General features: G+C 42.0%; 1 protein-coding gene across 1 annotated transcript in view; it reads left to right on the top strand.

The window, feature by feature from the left end:
• The window catches only part of LOC307019435 (uncharacterized protein), a 199,019-nt gene that overhangs the window by 153,938 nt on the left and 21,360 nt on the right, over positions 1–23,721 (top strand). The gene's annotated exons all lie outside the window — the stretch shown is intronic.

A 23,721-nucleotide genomic window follows, 5' to 3' on the forward strand; every position in this document is an offset into this window, starting at 1 on the left:
ATACCGCAGATGGAGCTAGACTCCGAACTGCACGCATCTGGTGTTGTTGGCAATCCTAGAGAAAGCTTTCCACTTCCTTCTCATCCACCTGCCTTCAATGTAGGAAAAAATGTAGCATTAGTGCCGGTTTTCCGCGAGACTGAGGTGGATGCCTATTTTAGCGCATTCGAGCGCATTGCCACAGCGTTGCAGTGGCCGGCTGAAGTTGGCAATGTGCAAATTATTTGGAAAAGCTCAGGGAGCAGTTGCGGCTCTTACGTTGGAGGACAGTTTAGATTACGCTTTGGTGAAGGTTGCCATCCTCAGAGTATACAAACTCGTTCCTGAAGCTTACCGGTAAAAGTTTAGACACCATAGGAAGGGTCTTAATCAAACTCATGTTGAGTTTGCCAGGGAGAAAGGGATGTTATTTACAAAGTGGATTGACTCGTGTAACGCCGCCGAGTACTCTGCTTTGAAAGAATTAATTCTCATGGAAGAATTTAAAAGGGGGTTGCCTGACCGCATTGTGATGTACATAAACGAACAGAAAGTACACTCTCTCTCTGCAGCTGCTGTACTGGCTGAAGAATATGTGTTGATGCATAAACCTGTGTTTTCCTCTGTCGCTACTGAGAGATCACACAGTGTGTCTGCCGCATCATTTGAGCCGTGGAATGTGTATAGGGTAACAAGAGAGGAGAGAGAGTGCTTTTACTGTCATCGACCTGGACATGCTATCGCCAACTGTGCAGCGCTGAAGCGTAAAGAACAGCGGAAGAAAAAATCCCCGCCAAACGGTATTGGCCTGATCACCCATACCCACGCACAGGCGAGTAAAAGTGTTCCTGATGTTCCATTATCTGACCCTGTATTTGTGCCGGTGCGTTCACCTAAAGCTGTGTTTGAGGAGAAGCCAGAAATTGTGGCTTCTTCTCGTGAGGATGTCGTAAGACCAGCGCAACACTCAGACAAGCCTCTTGATTTTTCGACTCTCCCGGTAACCCGAGAGCGTCAGCTCGTTTATCGGATCTTACTGTTGGTGTTAGCTCTGCAACACTTTAAAATTCATGTTGGACCCAGCCTTTGGCCGGTTGTGGTGTTCGCCTGTTATGACCCCTCCATATTCTGCGCTAGCTAGACCCTCCAGAAAAACGCGATTCTGCGATCGCAGAATTTACCGCATAATCAGCAAAATCGCGCAGATTTAAAAAAAGCCGCATATTTATCAAAAGGCCGCATAATCCCCGCATTTTTCCACACAAAGTTGAGGAAAAAAAAGTTAACTCGTCTTGACGTGACGTTATCAGCTCGCACATCACAGAATGTAAACAAGACTGTATAGAGTGAACGTGTGGAGCTCACACGATAGAGAAAACACCAAGATGAAAAAATCTAATCCATCTCATTTACCGACGAACATTTCTACTAAAGACCGGGCAAAAAGTGGAGGGAAACTATTCTGCACCCCGTGCAACTGTGTGTTGGAGCATAAGAGAAAATCGACGGTGGCGACCCACTTGGATTCATTCAAACATTCGAAAATGCTTTCTGCTGCTGCGGACAAGAAAGCCATTCAACTCACGTTCCCCGAGGCATCAACCTCCAAAACCCTTTCGAGGGCTACAAGAAACGAAGTGAGTAGCCTACAAGATTGAAGCTGGTCAGATAACAAACGAGTAAATGAAAACAGAATGAGGCGGAGAAGTGTGTGTGTGGGGGGTGAGATTAAAATAGCCCAATTGCTTTTACAATAAATAAACATTGAATGTGTTTAATTGAATAGTAAAGGGGTTTAACGTTAGTGGCAGGTTGTGTGTGAGAGAGAATAAATAAGACAGCCCAATATTTTAAATGTTTTGTATTCTTTTCCCCCGCATATTTAGCATATTTCGCATATTTCGCAACTTTCCGCATATTTCGCAACTTCCCGCAATTTCACCGCATAAAATCACATAAAAACCCTGCATGTTTAATCGCATAATCAAGGATTTTAGCCCGCATAATCAAGGAATTTAGCCCGCATAATCAAGGATCTTTGCCCGCGTTTTTCTGGAGGGTCTATCTAGCGTGTCCCAGCACAGTCAGCGTCTCATGCAATGGGCTCTGATTGTGCGGGATTACAACGATAGACACCCATCATTACATTACATTACATTACATTGCATTTAGCTGACGCTTTTATCCAAAGCGACTTACAATAAGTGCATTCGACCAGGAAGATACAACCTTGAAGAAAACAGAATCATATAAGTACATCAGGTTTCATAGAGCCAAACATTTCAAGTGCTACTCAACTGGCTTTAGAAAGCCAGCCCTTTATTAGTATATAAGTGCTTTTTTAGTAATTCAATCGCTCGAAGTGGAGTCTAAAGAGATGAGTTTTCAGTTTGCGCCGGAAGATGTGTAAGCTTTATGCTGTCCTGATTTCAATGGGGAGCTCATTCCACCATTTTGGAGCCAGGATAGCAAACCCACGTGTTTTTGCTGACGGGAACTTGGGTCCCCCTCGCTGTGCGGGTGCAGCGAGCTGTTTGGCTGATGCAGAGCGGAGTGCACGTACTGGGGTGTACGGTTTAACCATGTCCTGGATGTAGGAAGGGCCAGATCCATTCGCAGCATGGTACGCAAGTACCAGTGTCTTGAAGTGGATTCTAGCAGTTACTGGAAGCCAGTGAAGGGAGCGGAGGAGTGGCGTGGTGTGGGAGAGTTTAGGAAGGTTGAAGACCAGACGAGCCGCTGCATTCTGGATGAGCTGCAGAGGTCGGATGGCACATGCAGGTAGACCAGCCAGGAGGGAGTTGCAGTAGTCTAGGCGTGAGATGACGAGGGCCTGGACCAGAACCTGCGCTGTTTTCTGGGTCAGCTGGGGACGTATCCTCCTGATGTTGTAAAGCGTGTATCTGCAGCAGCGGGTTGTAGCAGCAATGTTTGCAGTGAAGGACAGTTTGTTATCTGGGACCACACCCAGATTCCTTGCAGTCTGAGTTGGGGAAACAACAGAGGTGCCAATGTTGATTGTTAGGTCAAGAGTGGGACAATCGTTTCCCGGAAGGAAAAGCAGTTCAGTCTTGTCAAGGTTGAGCTTGAGGTGATGAGCAGACATCCACCGAGAGATGTCTGCTAGGCAAGCAGAGATGCGTGCGGCGACCTGGGTCTCTGAGCGGGGAAAGGACAGAATTAGTTGGGTGTCGTCAGCATAGCAATGGTATGAAAAACCATGCGGGCTAATGACAGACCCGAGCAAGTTTGTGTACAAGGAGAAGAGGAGGGGACCAAGAACAGAGCCCTGAGGGACCCCTGTAGTTAATTGACAAGGGTCGGACTCGGACCCTCTCCAAGTAACCCTGTAGGTGCGGTCTTTGAGGTATGAGGTGAGGAGGGAAAGTGCAGTGCCTGAAACTCCAAGTTCTTGGAGAGTGCGAAGGAGGATCTGATGGTTCACCATGTCGAATGCAGCAGACAGGTCCAGAAGGATGATGACAGAGGAGAGGGAGGCTGCTTTAGCAGTGTGCAGTTCATCAGAGACAGCAAGGAGAGCAGTTTCTGTTGAGTGACCTGCCTTGAAACTAGACTGGTACGGATCCAGAAGGTTGTTCTGATGGAGATAACAGGAGAGTTGTTTAAAGACAGCGCGTTCAAGTGTTTTAGACAGGAACTGGAGGAGAGAGACAGGCCTGTAGTTTATAACATCAGACGGGTTGAGAGTGGGTTTCTTTAGGAGAGGGTTTACTCTTGCCTCCTTGAGACTGTTTGGAAAGTGACCAGAAGTTAGAGAAGTGTTGATGAAATGGGTGAGAAACGGTAGAATATCAGGAGCGATAGTCTGAAGGAGGTTTGAGGGGATAGGGTCCAGAGGACAGGTGGTAGGACGGGCAGAGGTAATGAGGGTAAGAACCTCAATTGGAGAGAGAGGGGAGAAGGAGGTCAGTGTGTGGGTGAAGGGAGGGTCTGGTGACCCAGTGGTGAGTAAAGGTGAGTCAGAAAAAGAAGAGCGAATATCATCAACCTTTTTTTCAAACTGGTTAACAAAGTCGCTTGACAGAAGGGAGGGGGGGAGGGGCTTTGGGAGGGTCTAAGAGGGTGGAGAAGATAGAAAATAGTTTTTTGGGATTGGAATAGGAACATTGGATCTTATCTTGAAAGAAAGTGCTTTTTGCCTGAGAGATGGAAGCAGAGAAAGAGGAGAGGAGAGCCTGATAGGTTAGGAGGTCGTCATGGTGTTTGGATTTCCACCATTTCCGCTCTGCTGCCCGAAGGATGGTTCTATTAGCACGCACTGCGTCATTTAGCCAGGGAGCAGGAGGGGACTGACGAGCCGGCCGAGATGTGAGAGGACAGAGAGAGTCCAGAAAGGATGAGAGAGTAGAGAGGAGAGTTTCTGCAGCCGAGTTTGGAGGCAGGAGTTGGAACGAATCAGAGGAAGGGAGGGCTGAGAGCACCGATGAGGCAAAGGTAGAGGGGGAGAGGGAACGGAGGTTACGGCGGACAGGTGCAGAGTTAGAAGAGATTAGGTTGTTATGTTTGGAAAGGGGTAGAGAGAATGAAATGAAATGATAATTGAAGGGATCAGAGAATGGGTTGGCTGATGCTTTGTCCAGGTTGAGTTAGTGTAGTGATGTGTTCTGTGTTCGTTATGGTATAATGTGTTATGGTTCACAAAAACCCTGTGGGGTTTTGTCTTAAGGGAGGGGGTGTTACAGCCGCTGCCTTCCTGGGGCTGTTAAGGCTGTTAAACCTGTTTGTGTGTGTGTGTGTGTGTGTGTGTGTGTGTGTGTGTGTGTGTGTGTGTGTGTGTGTGTGTGTGTGTGTGTACCCATGAGCTGTGCAGTTCCTCCGACGTCCCGCCCTCGCAACATCCGAAGAGGTGATTGGATGAGACGTCATCCAATCCCCGCCCCTTCCGGCACATCTCCCGGGGGAGGAGTACAAAGGCCGCGGACTGTCATCACTCTGGAGGCTCGATGTAAATTGAGGACCGGTTTTCAACTGCTTTCTGGGACCAGGCAGGTTTGCTCTTGGCTGAGACTGAGTAGACGGAGATAGGAGTGAACGTTGAAGTGAGTGCGAGATTGAGAGCAGCTGGTGGAATGGCGTCTTTGAGTCCTGGAGAGGAGGATATGGAAAGTGCATCTGAAGGAGGATGGAATGAAGTAAGGAAAAAGACTTCAAGAAAGAAGATAGACATGTCAAGTGACAGTCTTAGTGAATCTGATTCACAGAATGAATTGAAGAAAGTAAAGAAAAGGATTGAGAATGAAGAGTGGAAAGTGATTGTGGAGTTTGGTGAGCAATCCGCAGCTAAGCTACATCCAGTGGCCCTGACTAAAGCAATTCACAAAGAAATTGGATCGATAAAACAAGCAAGATTTCTGAGCAAAGGACGGATGTTGGTTGAGTTGATTAATGCAAAACAACATGAAAAGTTACTGAAAATGAAGACCCTGAATGAAGTTCGAATTAAATGCCATGTTCCTGGAGCAAATCGGAAAATACTTGGAGTTATCAGTGGAGTTCCCATAGAAATCGGCATAGAAGAACTCAAGAAGGAAATTAAAGGGGGAAAAGTGACTGTAGTAAAGCGTCTTCCTTCTAGGTATCAAGGTAAGATAGTGGATAGTTTGTCTGTTCTTCTTCAGTTTGAAGAAACAATACAACAGAAGATAATGATCGGTTGCATGAGCTTTCCAGTAAGAGAATACATCCCTAAACCTCTGCGGTGCTTTAAGTGCCAAAGGTTTGGGCATGTGGCAGACAAGTGCAAAGCAACTAAGTCCAGGTGTCCAACATGTGCGGGGGAACATGAATATGGTAGTGGTACTGCAGGTGCTCAGGTGAAATGTTGTAACTGTGGTGGGTAACATAGTGCTGCACATCAGGGCTGTGAAGTGCAGAAAAAGGCCAAGGAGGTGCAGAGGTACAAAGTGCAAAGTAAAGTCTCATATGCTGAAGCAACAGAAAAGGTATCACTAAACATAGCTAGGAAATCCCAAGTAGCATCAAGTATGTTCTCTTCAAAAGATTTTCCCAAACTCCCACAGGCAAAGGAAAGCTCCACAAAGTGTTCACATAAGTGTGTGATAGGAGAGGATGCATTGATTGTTAATAAGTACAAGTTTGTGGCCTTTATTGGAAAAGTGGTGAATGTTGCTTTACAACAAACAAAAAAGAGGTCAAGACTGAAAACAATAGTGGAAGAAGCAGGTGAATTTTTGGGGATAAAGGATATAACCGTTGAAATGACACATGATATGCAAGCCACCAATAATGATGATTCACAGATTAGTGAGTAGATGAATGTTTTTTCTCATTCTGCAATGGAATGCTAGAAGCCTTATTGCAAATGGACAAGAATTCAAGACCTATATATATATCAGTTAAAATAAAAACCAGACGCTATTTGTATTCAAGAAACATGGCTGAAAACTAATTTGGACTTCATAATTGGGGGATATACTGCTATAAGACAAGATAGAAATGATGGCCAGGGAGGGGGATGTGCAATCTTTATCAGAGAAGTCATGTCTTATAGTAAGCTAACATTTAAGAACAGTCATGATTTAGAAATAGTGGGTGTAGAAGTTTGGATTAATAAAAGGAAAATTAGTGTCCTGAATTTTTATAATCCATGTAATAAACTCAAAATAGAGGAATTAGATAGTCTTTGCCAAGGAAATGAAATAATATGGTGTGGTGATTTTAATGCACATAATACAATGTGGGGAGGGAGATCAACAGATTACAACGGACAGGTGGTGAAGGACTTAATGGAGGCAAAGGAATTCGTTTTTTTAAATAATGGGCAAGGTACAAGGATCAATTTTAGAGATGGAACAGAGTCTGCGATCGACCTAACTCTTGTAACAAGTGAATTAGCTTCTGGTAGCAGTTGGGAAGTATTGGCAAATAACAGTATTGGGAGTGATCATCTTCCGATTATAATCAAGTTTGATATAAATCATGTGGTTGAGCTAGATGGTATCATGAGAGGGACTTTTTCTAAAGCAAATTGGGAGATGTTTGCTAAATTGTGCGATAATGAATTGGATCAGATTTATATGGCAGAAAGTATTGATGAAATAAATGAGCAATTTACTTCAAATATAATTAAAAGCGCTAATCAAACTATTGGGAATAAAACGGGGAAACTTAGTAAATGTGTTAAGATGGTACCGTGGTGGAACAAAGAATGTAATGATGCAATCCGAAACAAAATCAGGCTGTTTGGAAAGCTATGAAAGACACATTCATTACATAATTTATTAGAATATAAAAAGGCACAGGCTCAGGTAAGGAACATTGTTAAAAGAGCAAAAAGGGAGTGTTGGAGAGGATTCTGTTCAAGTATTGGGAGAGCTACACCATTAGATAAAGTATGGGGAATGATTAAGAAGATGAGGGGAATAAGACAGCAGAGTAATCTGCCAGTATTAGAGATTGGAGGGGAAGTTGCCACTGGTGCTTTGGAGAAGGCAGAAATTCTAGCAAACATTTTTGTCAAAGTTCATTCTTCGGAAAATTTGACAGAAGAAGGTAAGAGCAGGAGGCAGGAAGTGTTAGATGAACATCCTAATGTATATGAAGAAAGACATTCGTCGCAGAGTGTTGTAAATATACCTTTCTCTATTCAAGAGTTGAGAAGAGCATTACGGTTTTGGAACAGAGTTCTATAACGGTTTTGGAACAGAGTTCTATAAATGTTTTAAAGAACAGCTTTCACCATATTTACTGTTGTTATTCAATGAAATATTAGAATCTGAAGTCATGCCTCCCTCCATGAGCAGGGCCATTATCTCATTGTTGCCTAAACCGGGCAAAGATCCTTCTCAGATGGGTAACCACCGCCCTTTAAGCCTTCTAAACTGTGACTACAAGATTCTAGCCAAGATACTGGCACTCCGTTTGGAGAAGGTGGTTCCATCTATAGTGCATCTAGACCAAGTAGGTTTCATTCCAGGCCGCCAGTCCTCAAATAACATGAGGAGGGTTTTTCAGATTATCCTAGAAGCAAGCTCCAGCAATTTGCCAATGATTGCAGCATCACTAGATGCTGAGAAAGCTTTTGACCAAATAGAATGGAAATATCTGTTTTACACGCTCAAAAGATTTGGCTTTGGGACCAAGTTGATTAGCTGGGTAAAGGCTTTGTATAGCGCTCCCTTCTCTTCTGTTAGAACTAATGGGTTAATCTCAAAACCTTTCCCCTTACACCGTGGTGTGAGGCAAGGGTGTCCTGTTAGTCCCCTACTTTTTATTATGGCTCTAGAACCATTAGCCTGTGCAATTCGCGCTAGTGGTGACATATATGGTGTGAACATTCATGGACACGATTTCAAATTAAATATGTACGCTGACGATATACTTCTTACTTTGAGCAAGCCAGCACTCTCTATACCCGCAGTTCTTGATATGATACATTTATTTGGCAGCTTCTCTGGATATAAGATAAATTGGAACAAGAGTGAAGCAATCCCACTTAACTCATATACATATAAACACAACCTAATGAGCACCCCCTTTATTTGGAAAACAAATGGAATGAGGTATTTGGGAATTAACATCGTCTCTCCTATCTCTAAAATCTTTAGCCTTAACGGCCCTGCTATTTTCCAGTCCATTAAGGAGGACATCAACAGGTGGATGGCCATACCACTCTCTCTATGGGGCAGAGCAGAAACCTTGAAAATGAATCTTCTCCCAAGGCTTTCTCATATTATCTCCTCTATCCCTCTTGAATTCCCACTAAAATGGTTTAAAGATATCAAATCCCTATTCACTCAGTTCCTTTGGAATAATAAGAAACCCAGAATCGCACATAATAAGTTGATCATTCCAAGATCAATGGGAGGTTTGGGAGTCCCAGATGTATTCCAGTATTATCTGTCCTTCAATGCAAAGTATCCATTATCGTGGGCGTACAAAAGTGCCTCTTCGGTAGGCAGTTGGCAATGGCTGGAGCAATCCATCATGTCTGTAAACCAAAACATATCTCTGGCATCAATGTGGTCCTGCCCAAAACCACCACCCTCAATGGATAATACCATCATCCGCTTTTCATGCTCTATTGTAAAGCAACTGCACAGGAGACTCAACATAGAGGGGCTCTCTTTACCATCTTGCAACATTTGGAGTAACCCCTGTATTTCTGCAGGAGGAGGCACTTTAAGTAATAATATCTGGCAGAAGGCTGGTATTACTACAATTGGACAGATATATAGAGACCAAACCCTTCCATTTCAACAACTCAAAAATCAGTATGGTCTCTCAGGCTCGTCTTTTCTATCATATGCACAACTAGCATCTATTATTAGTACAAAATGTAAGGAGGGAGCCATGCCTGCTTCATGTATGGAAGAGGACCAGCGCCTCAAGAAAGCAATCATATCATCAGGTGTGGTCTCTAACATTTATAAATTATTATCTAGGGCCAGATGGCAATCCTGCAAGGACTACCGATCGGCTCTGGACATTGGGCTGTTTAGCCACAAAAAGACTCATCCTATTAAACTGGAAGGAACGCAAACCAGCCTGCTTTACTAGGGACTCATGGCTGAGGGAGTATCTGGACCTACTGAACATGGAGCGTGCAGCTTCTCTGCTGGGGGATTTTGAGGGGAGACAGGAGGATTGCGGTTCACTGTCCGCAGCTCTCCTATCTAACCCTGTCAATATGGCATCTCCTGTGTAATGTATAATGTATTGTGTATGTAATGTCCTGTGTATGTCACAATCAGCTGTCTTAGGAAGTCATCCTCGCATCAACCCCCCCCCTCCCCCGTTACGTTTTGTTTAGTTGTTTGTTGTTACATGTTTTGATGTACGGTTTGTTATCTGGAGCAATGTCTGTTAAAAAAAAAAAAAGAGTTGAGAAGAGCATTAAGTAAGTGTAAAATGACTGCTCCTGGGAAAGATAATGTATGTTATATAATGTTGAACAAATTAAGTGATTTTGCATTAGGAAAGCTGCTGGAGATGCAAAATAAGATCTGGGAGAAAGGGAAGCTGCCAATAATATGGAAAGAGTCAGTCATTATTCCTATTAGGAAACCTGGGAAAGATCCAACCAGTCCAGGCAGTTATAGACCTGTAGCTCTGACATCACACTTGTGTAAAGTTATGGAAAGAATGATAACAGAAAGGCTGAGAAAAATGAACTAATGACTCCTTAGCAGAGTGGGTTTAGAAGAGGGCGGAGTACTTTAGATCCACTGCTGTGCCTGGAGTCTGAAGTCAGGAAAGCCCAAGCGAATAAGGAGTGTGTTGTAGCTGTATTCTTTGATGTGGAAAAAGCTTACGATATGATGTGGAAGGAAGGATTATTAATAAAACTGGACATAATGGGTCTGGGAGGTAATGTATATAATTGGATTATGGATTTTTTGTTTGGCCGTGGCATCAGAGTCCGAGTTGGCAAGTCATATTCTCGAAGGCATGAAGTTGAAAATGGAACCCCGCAGGGGAGTGTCATCAGTCCTCTTTTATTTTCTATCATGATCAATGATATATATACACAAGTAGGATCTGATATTGATAAGTCACTTTTTGCAGATGATGGAGCTATTTGGAAAAGGGGCAGAAATGTAAAATATATTGTAGCTAAGATTCAGGAAGCCATTACGGAAATTGAAAGCTGGTCTCTGACATGGGGGTTTAGATTGTCGGTGGAAAAAACTGAAACTTTATTTTTTACGAGGAAAAGGATAGGTGAGGAGGTTAGGTTAAAACTTTATGGACAAGATCTAAAGAAAGTGAAGACATTTACATTTCTGGGAATATGGTTGGACGAGAGAGTCACATGGAGTACTCACATTGATAAAGTAGTAGATAAATGTAAAAGGGTTTTAAATGTTATGAGGTGCTTGGCAGGCACTAAGTGGGGGGCTGATAAAGCTGCTTTGAGGAACGTATACACAGCCTTAATAAGATCAGCCATAGAATATGGACTAATAGTTTGTGGTTCAGCTGCATACTCTTCTCTTCAAAAATTAGATAGAGTCCAGGCACAAGCACTAAGGATATGCTGTGGGGCAGTAAGATCTACACCAGTGTCGGCACTTCCGGTAGAGGTCGGAGAAGTACCTATTTCTTTGAGGAGAAAGCAGTTTATTGTTAATTACTGGGCAAATCTACAGGGTCATAAAGATACTCACCCTACTAAACAAACTGTACAAACAAGTTGAGAAAGTAACAAAATAAAAAAAGAAAGTTTTTGTTTTTGTGTTTCGGAAATATGTAAGGAATTCAAAGTTAAAGAATGGAATATTAGTCCGACGGTGTTGTTATCAGCTGTTCCACCATGGTTGCTACCTCAACCTATAGTAGATTTATCACTATTGAAACGGTTACATTCAATGAAAAACAAATTCAATGTACAGGCTTATGTGAACACTGTTCTACATGAACAATATGGGCACTTTATAAAAATATTTACTGATGGATCCAAAAATCCAGAAAATGGTCTAACTAGTTGTGCATTTTATGTTCCTGAGTTAAAAGTCAAAGTGGGAAAGCGTACAAGTGATCACATTGCAGTACAGATGTAGCACTGAATTTCAGACTCCAATTTGCAGCTTCCTGCCTACGACCTGCCAAAGACCAGTATAGAGGAATGTTAAGCCCTCCCACTATTTTCCAAGAGGGCGTTGCCAGATTTTCAATTTCAGGTTTTAACCAGGAGATGGCGCTTCATTCACAAATACAGAAAGACAAGTTTCATGGACTTTCAGTTGTGTTTTGAAGAGCATTTTAACACATCACTATTTTAGATCAACTAAAGTATATCTAATCTTGTAATTCAATAATATATAGTCTTTATATATTAAATAATCATAATTATAATGTAAATATTTACATTACACTTCTTTATTTGTTATGCTCATACTTTTACCTTTACAATCGTTTGCTTTAATATGCAGTATATTTTTTGTATATTTTTGTGTTTGCTTCCTCCTGCTCCCTTTTGGACACATACTGTATGATTTATTATTATTATTAATATGAAGATATTATTAAGATAAGATGAGATAAGATGTTACTTTATTGATTGAACATTTTAGTTTAGAATGTGCTGTCTGTCCCACGGTAATTCAGAAGGCTCACAGGTCACATTCCGACCATTATTTAAAACAATAGGTGCTTTCACACCGTCTACAGTTTGATTTGGGAGCTCTGTGGCTGAATGGCCAGCGATTAGGTGTGGCGCATTTATCATAGGTGATCAGAGCTAACTGCCTGCCGTCAGATTTCATTTAAAAAACAGATCTGATTTTAAGACTATGTATGCGCTCATAAAGAATGATAAGAATAAGAATAATGCGTATTGAACTGGTTTCATTAATTAGTGAATTTATGTAACACTAGAACCGCCAATCGGGTCAATTTGTGTGATGTGTGTTGTGTGTGTGCAATGTAACTTTTTTTCAATCAAATATTAAAGTCTCCCAGTCCGTGACTTTTCCTGAAAGTGTGTTATGTAGCCCCCTATGTTGTTAAAAATTGCATTCTAATAGCGGGATTTGACAGGTTTAGGTAGGCCTATACAAAAACCTCTGGCAGTTCTAGTGTTAAGGTAATTAGGTACAGTAGAAGCCCTTTTTTATCAGTAACGAATTTAGCAGTTGAACATAAAAGTCAACTAACTGAGGGTCACTTGCAATGACAGTGTTGTGTCTAACTGTAAGCTTGTCACTCAGAGTAACCTACCGTTAATTTAGCTGCTGGAGAAGAAAGATCAGGGGGGGAGGGGGGAGAGAGCTGTGGTTGATGGGCCATTAGTTGTGTAAATACACAGCTGAGAGCTGCCGTTTCATTCAGACTGTTTAAAAAACTGTAACAACGGACTATTTTTCTTAGCGGATGCATGTTGTTGGGGCAGAATCTCTGCTCCGCGCCGTTCCTATATGAGCGGGTTCTCAAAAGAAGGACAAATTCAAAGCAGCCAGGATAAGGGTTAAACAATAATCTGCTTTAATGGTAAAACATACAAATACATCACCGAATCCCGAAGCACTCTGCAGAGTAATCCGGGCTCAGGTTTCTACCACCGTGTGAGACAGGTCTCAGGAACGGCCAGTCAAAAACAAGAGCCCCGATCTTCAAAATGATCACAACATTTATACACAGAGTTCACTTCTGAGCGAGCTAGACAGTGAGTTGGCAGTATTCCATTGGTCGGTTTCCCTTCTGGACGGGATCCCAGGTAGTAAGTCAGTTTGTTGATTCCATCTGTTGCTTCTGTGCGCGTGTGTGTGTGTGTGTGTTTCTGTCCCTCTGTCCTTAGGCAGATCCCCCAATCAATGATTTGGAGTCATGACAGAGGACTCTTTGACAGGACACATACTCATTCCCCCTAAACATCCTCAACACACAAACATCGTATCATGTATCTTTAACAGAAGTTAATTGTTCTTATCGCTGAATGGCTTCCCTGAACTTCCCTTCACCCCAAAGTCAGCTTACTAGGAATGAATACATTTTATTGATAAGCTCAAAAGGACCTTTATCTCATTTACTGCTGGGTGACCCAAGTCTCAAGGCCTGCAGGATGTGTAGGAGATAAACATTAATTCTACAAGACTTTAACTACATTATCTGAAAATGTATCTGGGACTTCCCCTGTTAATTGCAAGGACTATTGATAATTAAAAGAGAGACCCTAGGGGCCTCTCCTTGGTATCTGCTAGGCAGAAGTCACTCAATGCAGAAATCACAAGTTTAACACACATTCTATATAAGGTGACATTAAAATGAATATACCAGATTGAACTTTCCTGCCATAACATGTTACTTTAATACTTCAAATAACTCAAATAATACTTCAATGTCAATTTAAATCAATACATACAACTATTTTTTAAATCAATACAACTATTTTTTAAATCAATAACAACTTTTTCTAAATCCATAAAAGCATTTAAATTAATATTGGGAGTCATGTCGTTACTTTGTTGAGAATGTGGCCATGTAATAAGCGGGATAATTTGCAGCGACTTGTTCCTTATGGGGAAAATAACAACCGTCATGTGTGTGTAGAGGTGTGTGTGGTTAAAACACTTTCATGAAGTGAAGGAGGTTTTCCTTCTATAAAACAGCTGTGGGCAGCAGTGAGTGTCACGGACATGAATTCATAGATCAAGGCAGACTGGTGCACACACTCTCCTCCTGCCAGGCGACACGCCCGTTAAGCCGTGTCCCTCACTCCTCACATCCCAAGCATCCCCACAAGTGTATTATGTTGTTACATCTCAGATGTTATGTTTCAGTTGTGCTCTTGTAAATAAACTGTTCGTTATTCTCCCGTCCAGGAGAGAAGCTTTAAAATGAGACTAAATGGAGTCTCTGTGAAAGTTCAATTGGGTACTTTAATTAAAAAAGGCGCGGGTTGGTCAAAAGCATGATATTGTTCAGTCAGACAAACAGCTGTGATCCGCTCCTCGTTAGGGAAGAGAAGAGACCCGATCCCTCGTCCGGTGCTGTTATACAGGACTGTCTCAGAAAATTAGAATATTGTGATAAAGTTCTTTATTTTCTGTAATGCAATTAAAAAAACAAAAATGTCATACATTCTGGATTCATTACAAATCAACTGAAATATTGCAAGCCTTTTATTATTTTAATAATGCTGATTATGGCATACAGCTTAAGAAAACTCAAAAATCCTATCTCAAAAAATTAGAATAGTTCCTCAGACCAAGTAAAAAAAAAAGATTTATAACAGCAAAACACAATCAAACATTTGAAAATGTCCATTAATGCACTCAGTACTTGGTTGGGAATCCTTTTGCACGGATTACTGCATCAATGCGGCGTGGCATGGAGGCAATCAGCCTGTGGCATTGCTGAGGTGTTATGGATGCCCAGGATGCTTCAATAGCGGCCTTTAGCTCATTAGCATTGTTGGGTCTGGTGTCTTTCAGCTTCTTCTTCACAATACCCCACATATTCTCTATGGGGTTCAGGTCAGGGGAATTTGCAGGCCAATCGAGGACAGTAATGCCATGGTCAGTACACCAGTTACTGGTGGTTTTGGCACTGTGGGCAGGTGCCAGATCATGCTGGAAAATGAATTCCTCATCTCCATAGAGCTTTTCAGCAGACGGAAGCATGTAGTGCTCTAAAATCTCTTGGTACACAGCTGCATTTACTCTGGGCTTGATGAAACACAGTGGACCAACACCAGCAGCTGACATGGCTCCCCAAACCATCGCTGACTGTGGGAACTTCACACTGGATTTCAAGCAACTTGGATTTTGCTCCTCTCCAGCCTTTCTCCAGACTCTGGCGCCTTGACTTCCAAATGAAATACAAAACTTGCTTTCGTCTGAAAAGAGGACTTTGGACCACTGTGCAACTGTCCAGTGCTTCTTTTCCTTAGCCCAAGTCAGACGCCTCTTCCGTTGTCTTGAGTTCAGAAGTGGCTTGACCATGGGAATACGGCTATTGTAGCCCATTTCCCGGACACGTCTGTGAACAGTGACTTTTGATACCTGGACTCCAGCTTCAGTCCACTGTCTTTGAAGCTCCCCCAAATTCTGGAAGCGACTCTTCTTCACAATGCTGTTAAGGCTGCGGTCATCTCTCTTGGTTGTGCAGCGTTTCCTGCCACATTTCCCCCTTCCAACAGACTTTTTGTGGATGTGCTTTGAAACTGCACTCTGTGAACAGCTTGCTCTTTGAGAAATTTCTTTTTGTGTCTTACCCTCCTGATGGAGGGTGTCAATGACGGTCCTCTGGACAGCAGTCAGATCAGCAGTCTTCCCCATACTTGTGATTTAGTTTACTGAACCAAGCTGAGTGTTTTTCAAGGCTCAGGAAACCCTTGCAGGTGTTTCGAGTTAATTAGACGATTCAAGTGATTCGTTGAACACCCTACTAGTATACTTTTTCATGATATTCTAATATTTAGAGATAGGATATTTGAGTTTTCTTAAGCTGTATGCCATAATCAGCAATATTAAAATAATAAAAGGCTTTCAATATTTCAGTTGATTTGTAATGAATCCAGAATGTATGACATTTTTGTTTTTTTAATTGCATTACAGAAAATAAAGAACTTTATCACAATATTCTAATTTTCTGAGACAGTCCTGTATATCCTCTGCTGGCTCCTCCCCGCCAGTCGGCTCGCCTCGTCTCCAATGTCCGTTGTTGCATTTAAACAGAGGATTGGTCCTTTTCACATTCAATATGCTTAACACGCCTTTTCTCCTCATATTCTCTTTCATCACTTTTCATGTAACACATTCTAAACGCTGTAATCAATACTCTAAAAAATACTTCTCGGCTGGTTTGGTTTCCGGTCATTCCGGATGTTGTCACATGCTACTCTCGTCTGGAAACAATAATGTATTCAAATAAACTGTACCTTCATTTAAAATTCAGCATGGTAGTATCTCGACATCTATAGTTGTAGTGTTAAATCAGTAGGCTTCGGTTTGCACCACTCCATATCATTTCGCTACTAAATTCACCTCTTTAGGAAATTGTAAATTTACCACATGCTAACTGCCAACCGGAGATGAAAGAGTTTCAGAATAAAGCTTAACAGCTGGTTGTGCACAATCATTTGTGGTTTTTCAGTGTAAAACTGCATTAAAACAGACGGCATGTTTAAACTACATTTCCCCATTAAAACATTGATTTTAATTTCTAACACTCTGTCTATGTTCAGTGATGCAAACTTGTCACCTTCCGGCGAAATTTGCCGTTTTGAATCCAAAATAGGTCGTTTGTGTGATTCATGTAGATCTGCAATACAAATATGTTTGGGGTATGGGGGGGTCTGGGACCCGTAGTAATCTGCGGCCGTGAGCTGTTATGTGCCATCATGATACGCATGGTGTTCTTTTTTATATATATTATAATGAAGTGCGAGCTGTGTGCTCGAGTCTTCCTGCCTGTCGGCTCTGCTCATGGTGGATGTATAATAAGGCTCTGCTGCTCCGACATGATGGTCTAGCTTGAGCAGCTACATTACCTACGGGTGCGTTCGTTAATATTAACTGTGCGTCCGGAGTCACTGTGGCACAGACTGGACCGCTGGTGAACAGCTGTTAGAACGGGCCCTTCAGGTGTTCAGAGCAGAGCTCCCTGTCGGAGCTGCAGAGCGTGATGTGAACTGAAAAGTTTTTCTGTGGCAATATTATTTAAGGAATCGTTGAGCTAGCTAGCATACATTGTCACTATCTGCTAACGTTAGCTTTAGCCTTCTATTTCTAATAGTTTTTTTCATAGGCTATAAACAGAGGTGGTATAAGTATATTGTACTTGAGTAAAAGTAGAAGTACTCAGATCTTTTACTTGAGTAAAAGTAGAAGCACATAGATATTGTACTTGAGTAAAAGTAGAAGCACTCAGATCTTGTACTTGAGTAAAAGTAGAAGTACTCAGATCTTGTACTAGAGTAAAAGTACTCAGATCTTGTACTTGAGTAAAAGTAGAAGTACCAGAGTGTAGGAATACTCTGTTACAGTAAAAGTCCTGCATTCAAAATTCTCCCCTTCTCCCCTCTCTCTCCAAGTGAGGTTCTTACCCTCGTTACCTCTGCCCGTCCTACCACCTGTTCTCTGGACCCTATCCCCTCAAACCTCCTTCAGACTATCGCTCCTGATATTCTACCATTTCTCACCCATTTCATCAACACTTCTCTAACTTCTGGTCACTTTCCAAACAGTCTCAAGGAGGCAAGAGTAAACCCTCTCCTAAAGAAACCCACTCTCAACCCGTCTGATGTTATTAACTACAGACCCGTCTCTCTCCTCCCGTTCCTGTCTAAAACACTTGAACGCGCTGTCTTTAAACAACTCTCCTCTTATCTCCATCAGAACAACCTTCTGGATCCGCACCAGTCTGGTTTCAAGGCAGGTCACTCAACAGAAACTGCTCTCCTTGCTGTCTCTGACAAACTGCACACTGCTAAAGCAGCCTCCCTCTCCTCTGTCATCATCCTTCTGGACCTGTCTGCTGCATTCGACACGGTGAACCATCGGATCCTCCTTCGCACTGTCCAAGAACTTGGAGTTTCAGGCACTGCACTTTCCCTCCTCACTTCATACCTCAACGACCGCACCTACAGGGTTACTTGGAGAGGGTCCGAGTCCGACCCTTGTCAATTAACTACAGGGGTCCCTCAGGGCTCGGTTCTTGGTCCCCTCCTCTTCTCCCTGTACACAAACTCGCTTGGGTCTGTCATTAGCCCGCATGGTTTTTCATACCACTGCTACGCTGACGACACCCAACTAATTCTGTCCTTTCCCCGCTCAGAGACCCAGGTCGTCGCACGCATCTCTGCTTGCCTAGCAGACATCTCTCGGTGGATGTCTGCTCATCACCTCAAGCTCAACCTTGACAAGACTGAACTGCTCTTCCTTCCGGGAAAAGATTGTCCCACTCTTGACCTAACAATCAACATCGGCACCTCTGTTGTTTCCCCGACTCAGACTGCAAGGAATCTGGGTGTGGTCCTAGATAACAAACTGTCCTTCACTGCAAACATCTCTGCTACAACCCGCTGCTGCAGATACACTCTTTACAACATCAGGAGGATACGTCCCCAGCTGACCCAGACATCAGCGCAGATTCTGGTCCAGGCTCTCGTCATCTCACGCCTAGACTACTGCAACTCCCTCCTGGCTGGTCTACCTGCATGTGCCATCCGACCTCTGCAGCTCATCCAGAATGCAGCGGCTCGTCTGGTCTTCAACCTTCCCAAATTCTCCCACACCACACCGCTCCTCCGCTCCCTTCACTGGCTTCCAGTAACTGCTAGAATCCACTTCAAGACACTGGTACTTGCGTACCATGCTGCGAATGGATCTGGCCCTTCCTACATCCAGGACATGGTTAAACCGTACACCCCAGCACGTGCACTCCGCTCTGCATCAGCCAAACAGCTCGCTGCACCCGCACTGCGAGGGGGACCCAAGTTCCCATCAGCAAAAACACGTGGGTTTGCTATCCTGGCTCCAAAATGGTGGAATGAGCTCCCCATTGAAATCAGGACAGCAGATAGCTTACACATCTTCCGACGCAAACTGAAAACTCATCTCTTTAGACTCCACTTCGAGCGATAGAATTACTAACAAAGCACTTATATACTAATAAAGGGCTGGCTTTCTAAATGCCAGTTGAGTAGCACTTGAAATGTTTGGCTCTATGAAACCTGATGTACTTATATGATTCTGTTTTCTTAAAGGTTGTATCTTCCTGGTCGAATGCACTTATTGTAAGTCGCTTTGGATAAAAGCGTCAGCTAAATGCAATGTAATGTAATGTAATGTAATGTAAAAAATGTTCCTCAAGTAAAAGTAGAAAAGTATTCTCATCAAAATATAGTGAAAGTAGCGACAGTAAAAGTAGTCATTGTGCAGATTGGTCCATTTCAGAATAATATATATGATATGTTTTATAATGATTGATCATGAAAGTGTTCTCAAAGCTGGTAAAGGTGCAGCTAGTTTGAATGACTTTGTATACTGCAGGGTAGCTTGTGGATTTACTCCAGGTGGAACTAAAGTCTGATTCAACACTTGATTATATTTCACATCATTCATCCACATCTGTAAAGTAACTAAAGGTATTAAATACATGTAGTGGAGTAGAAGTACACCATGTACCTCTGAACTGTAGTGGAGTAGAAGAACAAAGTAGCAAAACATTGAAATACTTAAATAAAGTACAAGTATCTCAAAATTGTGCCCAAGTATAGTACTTGTTGAGTTTATGAACTTAGTTACTTTACACCATGTGGCTATTTAAAGATAGAAAGACTAAGCCTTGCACAGAGGCATGAAAATACATTTTCAAAATGCTCAACAGTGCTGCCAAAATTATAAACTGACTGCTACACAATTTTAAATAAATGCTTTAATATATTTCTATTAGATGTGACTCTTTGGCGTTTCTGTTATTATTAACACTGCTGCTTTAGTTGTTCTGCTCCGGGGGCTCGGATCCTTGTCACCTTTTTCATACCTGATGAGTTTGCATCCCTGTATGTTAAAAAGCCTCAGTCACCTTAATTCATGTAATAAAAACATCTCAGGTCAGTAACACTCAAAGCTAAATGTGCAATACCATGTTCAGCTATGTTAATATTTATAATGTTATTGTTGTTATATCAGAAGATGTACATATTGGAATGATTTCTTAACTTACAGTAGGCTATTTTTTACATAGTGTGTTGGAAGGATTTATTAAATTACTATGAATATTGTCATTGTTGAAGGCTTTTAGAGAAGGATGAACTATAAGCCTGAATTACATAACATTTTATTCCTAAAAACATAAAAGCCACAATAAATAAATCACAATTATTCTAGTTATTTTTACCTCCCGTATTGCTTTCAACCCACCAGCTTTTATGGTGTTTTTACGTCACTAACTGTAAGCTTGTCACATACAGTCTATGGTCACTCAGAGTAACCTCCAGTTAATTTAGCTGCTGGAGAAGAAAGATCAGACTGTTTAAAAAACGGTAACAACGGACTATTTTTCTGAGCGGATGCATGTCAATTTAAATCAATACATACAATACATCTGCTGCTGCGGACAAGAAAGCCATTCAACTCACGTTCACCGAGGCATCAACCTCCAAAACCCTTTCGAGGGCTACAAGAAACGAAGTGAGTAGCCTACAAGATTGAAGCTGGTCAGATAACGAACGAGTAAATGAAAACAGAATGAGGCGGAGAAGTGTGTGTGTGTGTGTGTGTGTGTGTGTGTGTGTGTGGGGGTGTGTGTGTGAGATTAAAATAGCCCAATTGCTTTTACAATAAATAAACATTGAATGTATTTAATTGAATAGTAAAGGGGTTTAACGTCAGTGGCAGGTTGTGTGTGAGAGAATAAATAAGACAGCCCAATATTTAAAAAAAATTGTTATTCTTTTCCCCCGCATATTTAGCATATTTCGCAACTTTCCGCATATTTCGCAACTTCCCGCAATTTCACCGCATAAAATCACATAAAAAACCTGCATGTTTAATTGCATAATCAAGGAATTTAGCCCGCATAATCAAGGATTTTTGCCCGCGTTTTTCTGGAGGGTCTAAGTTGTAATCAAGTGACCAGAAATGATGCAAGCTGCACCCATTTCTCATTGCCTGTGAAAGAGAGATACTCATTGTGGTCTGGTAAGTAAACATTTTTACAAAAAAAGTATTTTGCTTGTCAAAGTACATTTTCTAGATGTCAGCTATATCGGCTGTCATGTAAAAAAAAAAAGTATCCAGGTTTAAACACATATTGTATATGTTGATGTGTTGGCAGCGTATTGAACCATGTGAATCATTAAGCTAAAGATGACTCTGAATTTTAATGCTAGGCTATTTTTTCTAAAATGGTGGCTATGGGGTGAAGTGAACCATGGCCTTGGGGTAAGTTGAGCCAGTTTTTCAATGGAGAAATTAATGAAAGTAGGCCAAGTTGATAATAAGAGCTCATTGTAGGCTACATTTAAAGTTGAATTTACCCTGTGTTTGATTGGTAAGATGTATGAAAATTGTATCACCATTTGTGTGATTACTTTTCCTTTTAACATGTTAAAAAAAAAATCAATCAATTCAATCGTAATTTATATTAAACATATTTGAAAAACTAATCTTGTATTTGGTTTATTATTTATTGTTTATAGTTACCTTTAAGATTTGTTGTAGGTACATATTTAGCACTTCATTTCAGACTCCAGCTTACAGCTTCCTGCCTAAGACCTGCCAAAGACCAGTATAGAGAGGCGAAGTCCCTCCCTTTCCGGGGGAGCTCATGGGACCCCGGAAGCGGAAAATTATACATTGAATTCAATGGAGAGAGAAAACGTATCTTTTGATCCCGTTTGAATTGTGCCACGAACTACACATATGATGTTTGTCAATTTAAAAGAACATTTTGCAAGTCAAAAAAATAAAAATGTGTCTTAAAACTGTGAAGTAACAAACATTTTTGTGTTAATCCGCTCAGTGAACTACATGTCTCTGGTCCCGCACAATACGCGTCACCAACACAAAGATGGCCGTCACGTTGGCATATTTCACCTCATTCTTTCAGAATGAGAATAAAAGTATAAAACGAGGTGAAAATCACTACAAGTCTGGGCATGTTGAGAGCTGTACATACACGAAAGGGGAGTTAGTCGGTTCTGTAAGAGCCAGTATGCGGGACCGGCTTTACAAGGTTTCGGTGAGTAACATGAGTGCAATGTTTAACGTTAATGTCAGTCAATAAGGAGGAGAATGAAAAAGAAGATGATGAACCACAGACCCGGCATATAATGACTGCAGTGTGCAGGGCTGTGTTAATTTATGTTACTGTTATCAATAGCATTAGTTGACTGAGAAAACCGTCAAGAAAAAAAGTTTAGCGATGTTACGAGTCGACTAGTATAATATGCCCACGGCTGTGATTGACAACCTGGACAGCCAGTCAGAAGCTAGAATGCCAACCTAGAGAGCCAATCAGAACCTAGAACGGGTGTGTATACGGGTGTGTATGCTATGGATAACATTAGTGTTCACAAGAACAAGGTACACTCCCGTGTTTTGTTTTAGTTGCTCTTCAGATTGAAGCGGCCAGTTTTATATCGACTATATGTGTGATCTCCTTTTTACATCTCGTTGTGTCATTTGAGTTTATTTGCTGTGTGTAGATTCAAGGATTTTGGTTATCTTGTCAATTTGTTTGGTTATCTAGGCACAGCTGTGTGTGACTCCCTCTGGTACACTGGTATGTGTTTTCCTCATGTAGAGAGCATTGATTAATTCATAAACTACACACTGAGTCTAGATCCTGACTAAATCCTTTTTTTTTTATCAAATATTTTTCAAAAATGTAATACACATTTAAAAAAAATACAATGTACAATCACAACCAATACAACACAAATTACAAAAAATACAGAAAAAACAAACAATCACAACAATCAGACAAGAGGACAAAACTATGGAAAAATAAACCCTCCCACCCCCAGATCCGGACCATCCTTGTATTGCTCATTCAATCTATTATAGCATGTTAACAAATAAGGTACTTACTTTATTTGTACAGATCTACATGGGAGAGGATGGCGCGATGCAGAGCGCTGTCTGTGGTTGTGCACGGGGGATGTACAAATGCAGCCACGCTGCAGCATTGGCAATATTTGCCATGTGGCAGATCAGCTCCACAGAAGTTGAGTGCCAGTGGAGGAAGCCTGGCACTTCAAAAGTAGTCCAGCCGGTGTCTCAACTCTACCAACAGCAAGAGGAGACATACAACCCACTGGCCAGAGACATCGCCACTGAGGAAGTAGACTGGTTCAGGTCTGCACTGAGGGGCGCAGCGTGGCATGGCATGGCTTTTGTCACCTGAGCCAGAGCTGCAGCCTCAACATCAGGCCATTTTCAACGTGCCGGAGCTGGTGAAGGAGCATGGGGGTCGGGGGCTTGAGGCAATTCTTGCCTCAATGCGACTGAGCAGAGACCAGCAAGCTGCCATCCAGACAGCCACCGTAGGACAGCGGACAAATCCTCAGGTTGACAGCCAGCAATTTTGGTGCTGTGCTGAGGTCGGGACTTTCATCCACTCCATGCGCGTCCCTCATGAAGAGGGTGCATGGGGGGTACAATTTAGATGGACTCATGGCTGTCAACTGGGGAGTTGTAAACGAGGTGTGTTTGGCCAGTGTGTTTGGCCTTTTAAGTGTGACACATATGTAGTGATAAATGCTTCACTTGACCACTGTTCCTATATAAAAAAAGTTTTCTGCATCGT

The sequence above is a fragment of the Notothenia rossii genome (assembly GCF_949606895.1).
Source record: "Notothenia rossii genome assembly, chromosome: 9".
Lineage (NCBI taxonomy): Eukaryota > Metazoa > Chordata > Actinopteri > Perciformes > Nototheniidae > Notothenia > Notothenia rossii.